General features: G+C 38.6%; 1 long non-coding RNA gene across 1 annotated transcript in view; it reads right to left on the reverse strand.

Moving 5' to 3' along the window:
* The window catches only part of LOC138855509 (uncharacterized), a 208869-nt gene extending 195352 nt beyond the window's left edge, over nucleotides 1-13517 (reverse strand). The window contains exon 1 of the long non-coding RNA XR_011394760.1: nucleotides 13371-13517. This is a non-coding gene — a long non-coding RNA (uncharacterized lncRNA). The remainder of the gene's footprint in view (nucleotides 1-13370) is intronic.
* Nucleotides 13518-15093: the final 1576 nt, after the last annotated feature.

Consider the following 15093-nt stretch of genomic DNA (forward strand, 5'->3'; position numbering starts at 1 on the left):
GATTCGTTTATAGTGGAGGCTATAGTCCATAGCCTTAAACAGGACTACTATACAAATGCGTTGTATTGTTTTAAATGTAGCACACACAGGAATAAGATCGGTTCTGATGGTTAGATTAGTCCGCCTAAGAACAATGTGGAATAAAACTAACCTAACTATGGTCATTGTTCCTGTGTGTAAACCACAAATGTACCCTTTAAATGAGTCGAAGCCTTTTACATCAAATCGAAGTTGACAAAATTCTGGATTGTCATGCCACTAATTGTTATGCTCGTTGGGCATATAATTTCATAATATTCCAACTCAGGCTGCTCTCAGTGTCATACATTTATGTATTGATGTATTTAACCAGGATGATTTTTAAATTACGCTTGTAAGTAAAAAAAAAATGTATATAACATTTCCATGTTCATAATACACACGAAAAGCGTTCACCATTGTGACCTTAGGAATCAATATCGAATTTGCGAGGTAAATTCTTTAACTGTTATATCAAGCTGTTAGTCTTGACGATCTTGGTACAAGAAACCTAACAGAAAACAGTAAGAAATATGAGGACACTAAATACTTCTGAAGTTGTTTCTTACTTTAACCCAAAAAAATTGTGATACAAAAATGGTGTGCACAGCTTAATTATACACCATTATAAGATCATAGTGCACGTATGTTAATATTAGCTTAATAAAAATATTATCTACCTTATAGCTAAAGCAAAATTAAGCCATCAGAAATATTCCAGGGGAGAAAAATATTTCTTTATTAAATATTTAAAGGAAGCTTATGATTCACAGTGTCAGAGACATGAAACTAACACAATATTGGTATTAAGATGCTGATGAAGGAATCAGACAGTGTCACCATAAATAAATCCCAATGATAAAGAGCCATGCAGTCATATTCAATACCTTAAGTTATATGAACAAAAGACAACAAGAGCACGTTAACCACCTCTTCCCATTAGAAATGTATGCATTTGATATTGAAATAATTCCCTAAAAACAATTCATACCATTATTTCTCAGCTTAAATCCAATACATGACAGCTTCAGCCAGTACACCCGAGTCAGCTATCTGAATTCATATCGAATCTCATAACAAAAACTTTTCTACTAACTAGTAGTAACTAAATATTAAAAATTATATCCAATGACGGATATAAATACGCACTCGCTGACAGGGCAGCATCTACTCATTAATATGGAACTCCATAGCGGTAATTCAGTTCTCCACTTTTGGTTAAGAGTAACAAGTAACTGTTTTCAATCAAACAGCACCGGACTTAAATTTTTATGTTCTCACTGAAAGCAATGGACTCTCACATTATTAACCTACTCAGTGAAAATGTGGATTCTATCTCACAAAGGCTTGTTTCTACATAAGGCTGATAAACTAAACAGATGTTTGATGCAAGTCAAACATTTCTTTGGTTTGTTTCACGATTTATAATTATCAAGAGACTGGCATATGTATATCTGGTGGTCTGATATATTACACAGATGATCAAACTAAATTCACAATGTGGTCAGCTTCATGGTTAATATCTTGAAACACGATGTTCCGTACTGTCCAGTCATTAAAGAATATACAGATACGTATATATACACAAGCATATACGATACTATCTCTTATTACTGAAATTAAGATATCAGAAATTCTGAGCAAATATTCTAAATTTTCTTTTAATAGGTTAAAGAATAACCTGATATATACATTTATCTAGATTACTTCTGTTAATCGTTCTTTTTAGTTAAGGTGTTATTAGTTTGTGTATTAACGTTCATGGTTATGGAATGGAAATAGTGTGCCCAAAAAGCAAAATGCTTCGAAAAGCTCGATAAATATTTGAAGTTTATTTGGTTCAAGTAACTAATAAATTTTTCTCTAATGCAAGAGTATTGCATTAAATTCAACATTATTTAATACAGAAAATGTATTTAACTATTTGTAGTTACAACAATAGAATTCCTGCGCGAAGTGGCACGTCTTGTTTATTTGTGTGAAAGTTTTCTAGAACTGAAATACACCACATCTTATAAACACCACCATCATTAACGCCATTCCTGATGTCACACTTCTTGTCAAGATATATTTTATATCTCCAGCAATATTTCTTGGGTTAACTGAAAATATGATCTCGTTCTTCCAAACAGGAATCAAAAATCTTTCTTTATCGTATGTTTTTTTTTTTCTATTAGTTTTCTTATCACCACTTCTCATTCATGTCTTCCAAGGAGGTCAATGCCAGTATTCAGTCTTTCTTACCAACTACTACCTTAACTTACTAATCTACCTGTATGTCTTAGATTTTTTCCTAAATGCTTTTAGGTGCTATAACAATAACACATCTGCATATTCATACTCTGGTTTAACAGAAGTTGTAAACAGTTTTGTCGGCATTTCACCTCTGTAATTGGAGGTCATTTTCAAGGTTACAAGAATATAAGAACCCCTGACTACTGCACCTAAGCCACCTACCGGTGACAATTTTACGCTCATGCCAAGTTCGTTCACTTCATGAAATCTTAAAACTTCATCACAATCTGTCTACTGTAGCAAGCGAGTCCTGTATCTCCTGGTCAGTGCATGAGCATTGTTTTAGGACTCTTAACATGAGCTCAAACACCACCCGTTCCGTAGTTTGTATTCTATACGATACCTGTTCACGCTTTTCCATGATGAGGAGCTTGGCAATAAATTCCATGCGAGCAAGAGGATACATAACTGACAAACTGATAAACACAGGACGGCAGAATGGAAAATTTCTTAACGTAGTAAAATATTAATATCATCGTCGTTAGATTTCATCAACCATTCATCACAACAATTTTCCAATTTCTCCAAATGTTCCTTGGGAGTTTAACAAGGATTTTTAATTTCTACTGTGCACACACCATCACATGGTTTCAGACGTTTAAATCACCATATAATTATTCTTGCAACTCATATGAGAATATCGAAGGGGTAAGCAGTGAACCTTTCGGCACCTACCAAGTGATGCTGACCCACTGGTAATTTCCCATCTTCGAGCCGTTTACATCTTTCGAACAGAAAATTTTATTAACTGTAATAATTTATAATTTTCTAAAACGCGCGCGCACATTATATATATATATATATATATATATATATATATATATATATATATATATATATATATATATATATATATATATATATATATATATATATATATATATATATATATATATATATATATATATATATATATATATATATATATATATATATATATATATTATATGCAATAAGATCACAGTAAACAGGTGATATCACAATATGCAAAGCAACCACTATGAAAAAATGGGGAAATTCCAAGTGTTTTCATGACTTCTCGCATTATCAGGGAACTGTATGATATAGGTCCTTGATAATGTGAGAAGTGATGAAAGCTCTTGGAATTTCGCTATTTTTTCATAGTGGTTGCTTTGCATATTGTGATATCACCTGTTTACTGTGATCTTATTGCATATAATTTATATATATATATATATATATATATATATATATATATATATATATATATATATATATATATATATAACTGCTTCAGGAAGAAATCCAAATATTCTTCCTTGAAGCCCTTTTATCCACTTCTCCGAGGCTATGGGTCCCAAAATTTACACCAGAAGTGGACCCCATGTAATCTTTCAGCACCTGTCATGCCTCATCAAGGGTATGGTTACCTATAAAAAGAAAACCACATTCATTCAATGGCTGTCTTGCTTGCCCGCAGTGAAAGACAACAGGTCAAATGATCATCCAATTGCTCAATTGTTAGCGCACTCAGCTCACACACTGAGGTCCGTGGCTCAATCCCCAGTACGGGGATCCTTAAGACATGTGCTGTCCCTGTTCACTCATAAGTAAAATGAGTACCTGGGTGTGGGTCGCATCCTGGGGACAAAATTGACCTAATTTGCCCGAAATGCTTTGCATAACAAGCGGCTTTCTATACAGTAATATGTCACTGATGTTAGCTAGGCCTGTATAGGTTGAACATGTCAAACCATACCCCGGCTGGGATTGAACCAGCGGTCAGAGAGTCTCAAAACTCCAGCCCGTCGCGTTAGCCACTAGACCAGCTAGCCACAGTAAGATTCGTCCAACTAGGTATATTTCTACACCTTAGGGCTGGAGTTTTGAGACTCTCTGACCGCGGGTTCAATCCCAGCCGGGGTATGGATTCAAGCCCAGCTAATTTATTTCCCCCGAATCCCTTGATAAATGTTAACTTGCTCTCATTCCAACAGCACATCAAGCCATAAAATCCACTTTTCTCCCTCTGATCTAACACGCTCACAAGCCTTTAATAACCTCACACCACCTTTTAACTTCTACACTACTAATTCTCGTCATAATAGTCATAATATTTACGCCACACATCTCTCTCGAACATAACATCTCAGCTGTCTGTAGCCTCATCTCTGTAGCCTCATCGCTGACAAGTCAAAAACCTATGCCTCACCGTATGAAAGTGCTAGAAATACTATCTCTGGTAACTGCTGTTTTTATTTTGTTCCTCTATAAACAGTTTTCCACAGATGCCTCAATACAGCCCCTACCTTACCGCTCATTTTACGAGTTCTCATCCCATATTTTTGATAATGATGAAAGCCATATTTTATTTTTTTACTGGTTAAATATTTTGTTGTGGAGTTTTCGCTATTTTAGTCTTCACTAATGAATTCGCTGTTTAAGCTTATTAAATGGTATCAATTTAAGTATTTCGTGCCCGAAAAAGTAGATAAATTTCATGGAAACCTCATTGGTTTGTGTAGTCTGTGTCAGTGTCACGGATGGTATTTGTGGTAGCAGACAGAAAATAAAAATAAGGAAAACCCTCAATCTCGTACATAACAGAAGAAATTAATGGGTGTCTATTATTACTGTAACAAAGAGTTCATTACTCATCGACTATATTTTTCACACACACACACAAGACTTCCAGAGCTAAGGGTAATGACATACGAAGAAAGATTAAGGGAAATCGGCCTGACGACACTGGAAGACAGGAGAGTTTGGCGAGACGTGATAACGACATACAAAATACTGCATGGAATTGACAAGGTGTACAGAGACAGGATGTTTCGGAGATGGGACACAGAAACAAGGGGTCACAACTGGAAGTTGAAGATTCAGACGAGTCAAAGTGATGGTAGGAAGTATTTCTTTAGTCAGAGTTGTCAGGAAGTGGAATAGTCTGGAAAGTGACGTAATGGAGGCAGGAACCATAAATAGTTTAGTTTTAAGACGAGGTTTGATAAAGATCATGGAACAAGGAGAGAGAGGACCTAGTAGCGATCAGTGAAGAGACGGGGCCAGGAGATTATATATATATATATATATATATATATATATATATATATATATATATATATATATATATATATATATATATATATATATGTGTGTGTGTATGTGTGTGTGTGTGTATGTGTGTGTATGTGTGTGTATGTGTGTGTATGTGTGTGTATGTGTGTGTATGTGTGTGTATGTGTGTGTATGTGTGTGTATGTGTGTGTATGTGTGTGTATGTGTGTGTATGTGTGTGTATGTGTGTGTATGTGTGTGTGTGTGTGTGTGTGTGTGTGTGTGTGTGTGTGTACTGAATTTTAAAAACGAATATACAAGAAAGTTTTTATTGATATATTAAAAGTATAAAATGCATTACAACACCAACTCTTGGGCAAAAATATTTATGGTTTGCCGTGATGTACCAACAAATATTTATGAAAGTTGAAAATATTATACCAGTGTAAATTCATTTTTTGCCACCAACCTTTCTAGCAATTATTATTTAGACTATGGTGGGCCCATATGACCCTTGATGATATACAGAAACAAATGTTAACAATGAATTTAAATGTTTCGTATGAATAACAATACGTTTGTTGAATATTGAAAAGTTACAATAATTACTAATTTTCATGAAATAATTTAGATACACAAATTAAATTTTTCCTAAAATACAAAATTTTTTTTTAAGGTAAAGTGACGTACACATCCCAGATTAATAGAGAATTTTTTATACCTTCACTGTTGAAAATAAGGCATGTTAAGAGTGTTGAACTCTGGCTAGATTCACCAGCTTTGCCTCGTCAACGTGAGAGGCGACAGGTAAATCTTGTATAAAAAAAAATCTTATACTCTTATATTCACCTGTATTTCTTAAAAGATTTTAATAGTATAATATTTACTTGCATAAATATTTTCCTTTGAACATTTCTTTAAGGGGTCCGATCCACAAGTCTTGCATACGTTCCAAGGAGTATCAGCAGTCACGGGAAACGTAATATAACGTGAAAAAAGAAGACTTGGAGGGCGTATAAATCTGTAGTGGAGGGACGGGGGAATAGAGATCCTAGGAAAACTTTGTGGGAAGGTTTAAAGGAGGTTTTGCGTGCGACAGTCTTAGATATCAATTAAGCGTGTGCGAGTTCGAAAAATAGGTGTAAGTGGGAGCAAATGTTCTGTATAAGAAATATCCTTTCTACACACTAAAACGTCCACCTTCACTCCATCTCTGACGTCTTTCCACAAGGGTAAATATTATAAGCAAACAATTCCTACTTAACCGAGTTTCAAAGTGCAGTTATAGTATTTATTTTACCATAAAAACCCTGCGCGTCCCATCTCAAACTCAAGACAGGTTAACCAGTTTCTCTGAAATGTAACATTACTAAGATACAAAACAACCACAGGAGGAGGGGGCGGGGAGTTGAATGATAGCTTTAGGCCTTTCGTGTTGCGTTCAACATATCAGGACCTTGCAATGTTGCAGAAAAGATTTGGTAATCCAAGCATACACGATCACAGGAAGCGCCTTTGCTGGAGCAAGGACATTTCCTGTGATCGTGTTTGCTTGAACATCCTCCTTTCTGCAGCACTGCAAGCTCCAGAGGAGTTTGTGACAACACGAAAAGCCTAGAGCTATCATTCAGCTCTCCCCGTGGTTGTATTGTATCGATTGTTCGCAATTTTTTGCATAATAACAAGAAAGTGACCTGCAGTTACAAGCATGTTCAGTAACTCCTAGTTAGCGACTTGCATTCCTTTTTTTTTTTTTTTTTTTTTTTGCATACCAAAAAAAAAACAAAAGTATTTCCAAGAGTGCCACTTTTATTCCAGCTATATTTAAAGGGAAACCTTAAGACAACTAGATGTGTTTCGGTTGCTGCACGATCCTAGAAAGATATCCCCGTATCCCATAAGCCTAGCCCTCCTTACCTCCATGCATGCAAAAGGAATAGCAGTGTGGCCTAAGTTTTCAATATAAATGTCAGTACTGAGGATTTAACTAATCGGAAGTGCGGCATGGATGGGTTGGCAAAGCACTCGCCCATACTCAGTGTTCATGGTTCGATCCCAATTATTACAATCAAAACTAAGCTAAACCCACAAGGGGTGTACAGCACTGCAGGTTCGATCCCTGGCATGGGTGGAAACGTTGGGCATGTTTCTCTACACCTGCTACCCCTATTCACCTAGCAGTAAGTAGGTACCTGGGTGTTAGTCGACTGTTATGAGTCTTACGGAAACTAATATCCCAATTTCTTAAAATGGCAAATTGGCACCTACACAAGCCATAACCAATTTGAACCTTCCAATAAGAAACACCAGCTTTATTAGTTCAAAATCAATCAGTTAAGGTATTTAATAGCTACAGCACTGAAGCCATTATCCCAAAATACAAACACTAGGTTTGAAACTGATCATAAGTTGCATTATAAAGTTGTAGCAAAAAGAACTAAAAACAGGTATGTACACAGCCATAGACTAATCAGCTAATTTCTCTAAAGATGCGCTGAAATTTGGGGTGTAAACCATATCAGACGAAGGATTCCCCAGTTACTGCAATGAAACAGATTAGTTGGTCAGAAGTAGGAAATCAAAACAGCCCAAAATCAATGCAAAGTCCACCATAGACGAAGGTATGAAGCAGGTCATTAGATGCATTCTCCAGTTACTTGTCAAATTCCAACGAATCCAGTTTTAGAAAATAGGCAATCTAACATAACCCAACTATCTTGTCCTTAAGAAGAATCAGTCATTATGACGAGTCTTTCTATTATACCCAGCAGCAGTAATATTCTTAAAATTATAGTCATGGGAGAGCGCTAAACCTATAGGACTATACAGCGCACGTGGAGAGGGGATGGAAGGTATTCAAGCTGAACCTGTAGGATCCGTACAACACCTGGGGAATCTGAGATAAGATGGGAATTAAAAGCCGTTAAACTATAGGAAGGTTGCCCTCGCTGGAAGGTATGAATGTTGGCAGGCTGCTTCACCAGCCAGCTAGGTTTAATTGCTAATGTCATTAACGCAATGAAACACGTCAAAACTGAATTTTTAATTTAAAAAAGCAAAACTACACCTGAAACTTGAAACTCGTGCAATATTTAACGGAAAGGTGAAGAAAATTAAAACAAAAAAATTTAAAAAAAGGATTTTACGGATTTCAGTTATATTTTTTAATCAACTACTAAGCTGTTTCATATCACTCTGGTATAGATATGTATGTATATAGTGCCGAATAGATAAAACCTGCGATTCTGGCTTAAACAGTAACGCTCTTCTTGCCGAATAAGGCAAACGAAAATTTGTGTATCCAATAATTTCACAAAAATTATTCTGAACTTTAAGAAAAAAAATATATTTCATTGTTTACTATTAAATTATTGTAAACTTATCCAAAATGTATTTAGATGAATTAGGCTAAATTAAATTGAGCTTGTTATAAGGTTAGGCAAGTTTTCTAAGGTTCTTTTGGTACAACATTATTAATTTTTACATTAATATAAATGAAAAAAAAATACATCTTTAAACGTATATGAGAAAATTCTAAAAAGGACTTAATTTTAAACGAGTTCTTGCTAATTGACCAATTTTACCTATCCAGCACGACACACATATATACACAAACAAAACTTCAAATCCTTAACTTCGACAATTTAAACTTGCAACACTTATGTAAAGAAAACCTTTTTCAAGATTTAATAAAGAAATAATGTGAACCAAATTAAATACTTTCGTAGTAAAATTACTAAGTGAGTTATATCCATAGCGCTCAGTGTCACTTATTATGACTCAATATAACATATAATTAAAGCTGTTTTTAATTTACAAGTTGTTAATTAGAAACATTCCAAATAGAAGTCTTATAAGTGTAAATTATATTATAGTGAAAAAGGAGAGGAACTATTTTATAAGCTTAAAACCAGAGCTTAATAATAAAATGCTAGTTCCACTTTTCACTCACAATCTGTGTTGTAATCAGATGGATTTCCTACTTTTAAGAACATTTTCTTTAGTAACACTAAGATCACATTTTTACACTTAACATTTTTTCTCTTATCACTGTTCGTATTTTCCTCTCATCCACTGTAATAGTTTCTATTGTATTCAGGTGTATTTTTAATGTTTAAATTATTTTCTTAAGAGTAATCTCTTCGAACAAAAGATTTAGGAGATGCAACGTCCCTCCCATTGAAAAGCAGGGGCGCCACGAGTACGCTAAGAGACAACACAGTAAGTGTCAGGGGCCCAAGACTGTTCAACTCCCTCCCAGAGGAGCTGGCCAGACACCTAAAGTCAGTACCTGCACGGTTTACGTGCAGCCAGCAGTAACTGCCTGGTTGATCAGATTGATCCACCAGGCCTGGTCACAGACCGGGCCACGGGGGCGTTGACCCCCGAAATCTACAAGTATAATCTACATAAAGGCAATTCATCCATTTTTTTCCCTGAATTTCAGGGACTAATGAAAATATATTACAAATACAACAAGCTGCAGTGATATAGTTACTTGCTTGTTCGTTGGATTTTCCTCACACGAATTCTATCCCCTTTATTATACAAGAATTATCAGTAAAAAAAAAACAGGTAATAATTTAAAGTATCTTCCCTGTCACTTTTCTTTTAAATATTCATCATTTAGTGAAATAATGAAAATTTTCCCAAGAGGCTGAGTTAGGTCTTCTCAACATTCACTGAAAACTCTCCTCTGTTCATATACATAGTTTTTTTTTCAGTAATTTCAGCATCAACCGTTTCAGCTATCTGTTTCGAATTCAAAAATGTTATATTTAAAGTAAGTTTTGTAAACATATTTCCCGACTTCACTTTGGCAATTATTTTGCTCTTCCTGTCTCTTCGTACCTTGTTATCATGGTTATTTAGTGCGCACTCGTCAGCGTGTGCTTGTGTGAAGATGACAGTTCACAATAGTATAATCTTTTGAACACACACGCCCCAGTAACTACATAATTCTATATATAATTAGGATACCTATGCAGGTGTCATCTAAATGGGATGCAAAAAAAAAATAATCGATCTGGGAACCCAAAGGACTCCTGGCATAAACATCATCGCCTGACACTGACAATGGTCAGAGTCGACGATACTGTCCTGTTTCCTGACTGCTACTTCTAAACGCTTAACGTTGCCTGGTTTCTCTGAAACACTACACTGTTAAGTGCCGAAGTCCATTTCTTAAAGAGTTGTATGTAACTAACCCTAATGTAATCTAAAACTTAATTTTCTAAACGCAGAGAACTTTCTAAAACTTATGAGTGGTAATGCATAAATAAGTGCATTTTTTACTGTCTTACGCATGGATAGGTCGAGATCTTCACCCGTGTCTTCTACACTAACATATAAAGTTACTAGATTCACAGGCAAGCAGCAAAACAGCAGAAGTTAGTGGCTCTTGACTTGTATACACTGGAGCGCAGGCGAGACGCATCATAATCTACACCTGGAAAATCCTTGAGGGACTGGTCCCTAATCTGAACACAGAAATCACTCCCTACGAAAGTAAGGCTTGGCAGGCGATGCAACATACTCCCAATGAAAAGTACAAGAGCCATTGGCACACTAAGAGAAATCACAAGTGTACGGGGCTCAAGACTGTTCAACAACCTCCCACCAGCCATCAGGAGGAATTACCAATAGATCCCTGGTTGTCTTCAATAGGGAGCTGGACAGATAGTCAGTATCGGATCAGTCGGGCTGTGGTTCGTATGTTTGACTACTTGAGCCCAGCAATAATAGCCTAGTTGATCTGGCCCTGATCCACCGGGAGGCCTGGTCGTGGATCGGGCCGCGGGGGCGTTGATCCCCGGAATACCCTCCAGGTAGACTCCAGGTAGGTAGCCATAATTCCTGGGATGACGAGCCTCTCGTCAGCATCAAAGTTCTCACTTCTTGAAAACCATCAGCAAAGACAGAATTACTTGTGTACAAAGTATTCAACGTTTCACAAGTGCGAGGACATGGCTTGAATTCAACTAGAAACAACTCACATTGTTTGAGAGGATACCTCTGCTCATCAACAAGTGTTCCCCGGCATGATGATGGTGTGTCGACATCATCTCCACTCATATACACACACATTCTTTCTCGTGTCCTTGAGGTCTGACCAGGGTTTCATAAATGCTATACAGATATCTCCAGACTCCCGACAGAGTACTACACAGGTGCGGTCAAAACCACTCTACAGACATCAGCAAAAGAAAAACACAGTGTTTATATAAACTTGCGATTTACGTAGCCGGACTTGATTCCTGGAGATGAGAAGTACAGTGCCGGCACTCTGAAGGTGTGTTAATGTTGCAGTTTTATAACTATAGGGTAAGGATGCCTCTGGCAAGACAGTGATGGAGTGGATGATGATCAAGTTTTTCTTTTTCGGGCCACCCTGCCTTGGTGGGAGTTAGTTTAATATCTTTATTTTGCACCACATACCCATCCTGTGGGCGGTAGTCAAAAGATTACTAAGGTACATAATGGGTCCAGGGACTGGACCCCTAAGTTATGATAGATGAACTAGTTACAAAGGTAATGAACTCCAGGTTGATCTGGTCACAATCATGGCAAGTTACAAAGGTTATGAATCAGCCTCACTCCTATAAATGGTTACAGTCATGAACAAATTACAAAGTAATGAGCCACTGATACGTCCACACCTGGTCACAATTGTAATGAGTTATAAATACAAATATTAAGTGGGCCATAAAGAAGACGGCCGATTTGTCAATAAAATAAAATAATCCCTCAATATGGTACCACTGTACAACCCATAGTATGGTACCACTGTACAACCCATAGTATGGTACCACTGTACAACCCATAGTATGGTACCACTGTACAACCCATAGTATGGTACCACTGTACAACCCATAGTATGGTACCACTGTACAACCCATAGTATGGTACCACTGTACAACCCATAGTATGGTACCACTGTACAACCCATAGTATGGTACCACTGTACAACCCATAGTATGGTACCACTGTACAACCCATAGTATGGTACCACTGTACAACCCATAGTATGGTACCACTGTACAACCCATAGTATGGTACCACTGTACAACCCACAGTATGGTACCACTGTACAACCCACAGTATGGTACCACTGTACAACCCACAGTATGGTACCACTGTACAACCAATTGCATGCAGAACATTTGATTCAGGCTTATCAGATTAACTCCTAAAAGGTTCTGTAAGTGAAACACTGCACTGAGTGAAGCTTTGCCCTTCCCTCAGTCACCAACACTGCCCCCTCCTTCAGTCACCAACACTGCCCCCTCCCTCGGTCACCGACACTGCCCCCTCCCTCGGTCACCGACAGTACCCACCCCCTCGGTCACCGACAGTACCCACCCCCTCGGTCACCGACAGTACCCACCCCATCGGTCACCGACAGTACCCACCCCATCGGTCACCGACAGTACCCACCCCCTCAGGCAGCAGCATCACGTGTAACAGCAGTTACCTGTTTGAATCTCCGCGCGACGGCGGCCATGACCATCCTCCTCCCACCAGGTGACATGACTCGCCACCCTCTCCCTCACTCGCAAGAAAAAGGCTCAAATTATGTTCCAGACTGCTGGATAGCAGAGTGACATGTGTATACATATACCAGAGAGCACTATGTGTACATGGGTGGAGTGGGTAGTGTACGTGGGTCATTAAAGACAAAGGTCCTACACAGGATGTAGTGAGAGAGGTGGGCTACCCCCGCCCAGGTGCACCAACGTTATATATTACGCAACACTCGTACTATCTTCCTCTCTGCACGATGGAGTTTCCTTCTGCGAGAAACTTGTTGGAAAATTTAATCTCTACGCTCGTCCTAAGTTATATCCGTCCTTGAAAACTCCGCGAGAAGTGCAAGAAAAAAGTTGTAGCAGCGTAGTGAAGGTTAGAACACCTGAACTACACCTGTGTCCCAGCACAGGTAAGACGTCATGTGTATGTAACATTATTTATATCCTTAATTCACTGCCCGCAGCTCAGTACTAGTGGCGCTAAACACGCCCTCTCTTATGTACACTAACCTGTGGCCAGAATGGAGAGAAACACTAAAGTCTTCATGTCTGAGAGTCCAAGTTGTAACAGCACACCAATACACCCGATGGCAACTGGAACACTGAGTCAGTCCACCACACTTCTGCCTGTCTGCCGCTCCGTGACGTCACCTGCACGCTCCGCCCACCGCAGTCACGTGACTTCCACTAGCCAATCTCCCGTCAGTGTGAAGGAAGTACGGTACCAGCGCATGGGCAGTGAGATGTTTTGATCACTGCAGGAGACTTTGACTCGAAAATATCAAGTTGAAGAAATTGTTAACTTCCTCTCCATTGCATTCCCCTCGTGTTGTTCTTTTTCTCCCCTGCCAGGGAAGGCTTAGCTACAAGACGATATAACCTGTGCCTATATTCACCTGGAGTTGCTTAAGAGGAAAGTCACACATGCCTCTCCCTCCCACCTGGAATACTTTCTTGACTGCTGTTCCACCAACTTGCACGAAATATAGATCAGTCTTGTAGAATAATAAGAATGATGTCTTCACACTACACACACACACACACACACACACACACACACACACACACACACACACACACACACACACACACACACACACACACAGGCCACAATTGGAAGTTGAAGACACAAATGAGTCAGAGAGATAGTAGGAAGTATTTCTTCAGTCATAGAGTTGTAAGGCAGTGGAATAGCCTAGAAAATGACGTAGTGGAGGCAGGAACCATACACAGTTTTAAGACGAGGTTTGATAAAGCTCATGGAGCGGGGAGAGAGAGGGCCTAGTAGCAACCGGTGAAGAGGCGGGGCCAGGAGCTAGGACTCGACCCCTGCAACCACAAATAGGTGAGTACAAATAGGTGAGTACACACACAACAGGCCTAGTGTCTAATCGACATGTGCCTAGGACAAAATGGTAACACACACACACACATACACACACACACACACACACACACACACACACACACACACACACACACACACACACACACACACACACACACACACACACACACACATAGGTGTGTGTGTGAGTAATGTGTGAGTACACACACACACATTAGGAGGAAGACAACAGTCAAAGACCAGGTGATAAGGCTGAGGAAAGAAGGTGGAGAACTCACAAGAAACGATCAAGAGGTATGTGAGGAGCTCAACATGAGATTCAAGGAAGTATTTACGGTGGAGACAGGAAGGCCTCTGGGGGGACAGACCAGATGGGGACACCAGCAAGGAATATACCAACAAGTGTTGGACGACATACATACAGATGAGGAGGAGGTGAAGAAACTGCTAAGGGACATCGATACCTCAAAGGCAATGAGACCGGACAACATCTCCCTGTGGGTCTTTAGAGAGGGAACGGACATGCTTGTGTGCCACTTACCACAATCTTCGACACATCCCTGGAAACTGGGCAACTACCTGAGGTATGGAAGACGGCAAATGTAGTTCCCATTTTTAAAAAAGGAGACAGAAAAGAGGCACTAAACTATAGACCTGTGTCATTGACGTGTATAGTATGCAAAGTTATGGAGAAGATTATCAGGAGGAGAGTGGTGGAACACCTGGAACGGAACAAGAGTATAAATGCCAACCAGCACGGATTCATGGAAGGCAAATCCTTTGTCACAAACCTTCTGGAGTTTTATGATAAAGTAACAGGAGTAAGACACGAGAGAGAGGGGTGGGTTGATTGCATCTTCTTGGACTGCAAGAAGTCCTTTGACA

The sequence above is a fragment of the Cherax quadricarinatus genome, chromosome 1, assembly GCF_038502225.1.
Source record: "Cherax quadricarinatus isolate ZL_2023a chromosome 1, ASM3850222v1, whole genome shotgun sequence".
Taxonomy (NCBI): domain Eukaryota; kingdom Metazoa; phylum Arthropoda; class Malacostraca; order Decapoda; family Parastacidae; genus Cherax; species Cherax quadricarinatus.